Raw genomic sequence first — 2,843 nt, forward strand, 5'->3', positions numbered from 1 at the left:
ACTGGAGGGATTAGGACAACTAGACTCTGCTGAAATACGAACCAGTATCATGACACTTTTCATGTCAGAAACCATAATGCAAGGAGTGAAGACTCTGAATTCCAGCAATATAACAAAAATGGATGCAATTTTAGTTGTGTACAGCACTGTACACACCACCTCTGCTAACTCTCCATTCAGGCCTCTGAGAACTATGGCAAAAACCACAGTGAGATTCTCTGAGAGTGGGTCTGTGAGATCTAATGAATTTTTTTACATACAGCAGTGATCTGCTGCTATTTGCGATCAAGTTCAAACTGGCATAGGAGGGAACAGAGCAGCTCTCTGCGGCAATGCCATGAGGAGGGGGAGTTGCTTTTGCAGAAGCGTAGATTTCTGTAATATTTGCATTCCAAATAGGCCACATAACTTACTACTAAATTACTCTTCCTATGTTCTCCAGGCCGTAATAGAAGTAGTAAAAAAACATTTAATGAAAGAGAAACTGAATGCTTTCACAGAAGGTCTCAGAGTTCAGATCAGAGAATGGCAAAACTCCTTTGATCTGTATTATGAACCCTCTCTGTTCTCATCATCACTGCTCTCCTGCCAACTGAATACATGGTGAAATGCGAATTGTGGTCCCTAACTAGCTGTGAGACTGCTTTCCTTAAGATGCTCGCTTTTTGTACAGTTTTTCACCAGCCCCGTACAAAGGTTACGGGCACAGCAGCAACAGCAGCAAAATACAGCTTACTCTAAATCTAGGATGCTTGATTAGTTCCCAGAGACCTTTGAACACAGAGTTTCCATGGCGTTTTGATTTTTCCCTCTGCAATTTTATTACTAACCTTCCTTTATCATCCAACAAGCTCATGACAATCTAAACTTTAAAAACAAGCAGAAGTACAAAACCTCTAAATGAGCCCAGCATGTCACATGGCTAGATTGTCAGGCACAATCCTTATGTAAGCACCTAAAAGTAAACCTTATAATCTAATTTTTCCCCCTTATTTGTTAAGCAGTAACACTAATGATTTGATTGTGAAACACTTATGCATATGAATGAGCTTTTATATAAGGCCTGTTTTTAATTAAAAACCAAACCTAATCTTACTAACTTCAGAGCTAGAAATAGGGAAAAACTCAGTGGCAAGGTGAGGCAGTAACAGTGTGATGGGTACCGGCTACTGAACAGTGTTACACTGCTATGATTTGATGAATTCCTTAAGAAACCACAAAGAAATATACATTATCTGCCAGAGGAAAGATCAACAAGACTGAGGTGAAAGCAGGAGTTCAGAAGTTTCTGAGAAAAGGTGTTTCAAAGGAATTGGTTCCAGGGGAAGAAAGGTTCCAGGAGCAAAGGGCAGGCAGCCTATAGCATGTGTAGGGGAGGGTCAAGACTGGAACAGTCCAAGCACTGGCAGGACTTGAGACAGAGCTTGAAAATGCTTTGAAAAGGTGTCCGAGAGCAGCAAGAGGAAGTTCTTCTGTAAACATAAAGATGACTGATATGGTTTCTCCTATACTGAAATAAGCCAAGCCAGAAGGACACAAGCTGGACCTTCATCTCATTGAAAACTGACAGTGACTGTTACATTAGGGGAGAGAGATATGGCCTCATACGTATCTTTGTATTTCAAGAATCAGGCTCCAATTTGTACGCATTATTAAAGATTCTTGATCCCAGTAACCGGCACTTTCTACTTTCCTTATTAAGGTCTAGGAGAAACAATTTGTTACTTGGTTTCTAATGAACAGATTCATACAAATGCCTGAATATTTTTTCACAGTTCTTTAAAATTAACAAAGTACAAACAGAAGTCAAACAACTCTATTTTGTTTGGAATTCTAGATCTCAATACTTAATGAGGCCAAATTAATAGTACACATGCCATTTCAAGCATTTGACTTTCTATGTCTTCAGAGAGAATTAAGAGTTCTATTAAATTTCAAATAAGTCATTCCAGGAGGCAGTCAATGGTGGTAAAACAAAGTCGAGTCTCGATATATCAAGATTCAAGCATTCTTTATTATCAATGCTTTCAGCCCTCTAACAGCCCCAAGCCACAGTTGTTAGCTTTCCCATCTTTTCTTCAGGAGTGGCCATCAGTGCAAACACCTGCAAAACCACCTGCTTATCTAATACGCTTAATCAGATGTAGTTGTGCTACTTCAAAAGTCGAAAGCAGCACAAACACAACCTGTATTTTTTTCACTGTAAGCCAACTCCCTGTTCATAAAACCTCTTTTTTAATTTCCCAACAGAGCAGGCTTGTGGCAATACCCTTCTCATAGGTAGAAACCATCGTGTTCAAGGCTGTTAACTACTGCTGTATTGCCTTTCAATTTGCTTCAATGTATCATCAGAGATGTGATCCTCAACCAGTCCTGTATTACTTTTACACCCTTATCCATGTTCCAAGTCTAGCAAGTTACTTAAATGACTGCCTAGCAACAAGTACACAAGCAATCTCATTGGTGAAGCAGCAATATGTTTTCTTTATTTATTTACGTTTTCCTGTAAGTCAATCCCAGCGTTGGTCAATCAGCTCTAATCAATGCTAAGGTGTCAGTTTAGATGTAAATCCTTTGAAAAGCTGCGCTTTGGGGCTTAACAATAATCAGGTCTCCAACCAACATATTTGTTGAGCTTGAAAGCATCAGCCTCAAGACCATATCTGTTTGACCCTTCATTCACATCACTGCAGCAGAACCTTAAGCAGCCTTTTGCACTAAAATACTCCTAAATATCACAAGTCCAGAAACACACTCCTTGGTAATTTAATTGTTATCGCAAGCTTTTTTCCTGCTTCCTTGTGTGCTGCAAGTTAGGCTGCTATGTAGACTATAGGGACTCT

Source organism: Egretta garzetta, unplaced genomic scaffold (genome assembly GCF_000687185.1).
Source record: "Egretta garzetta isolate BGI_Z169 unplaced genomic scaffold, ASM68718v1 scaffold23, whole genome shotgun sequence".
Classification (NCBI taxonomy): domain Eukaryota; kingdom Metazoa; phylum Chordata; class Aves; order Pelecaniformes; family Ardeidae; genus Egretta; species Egretta garzetta.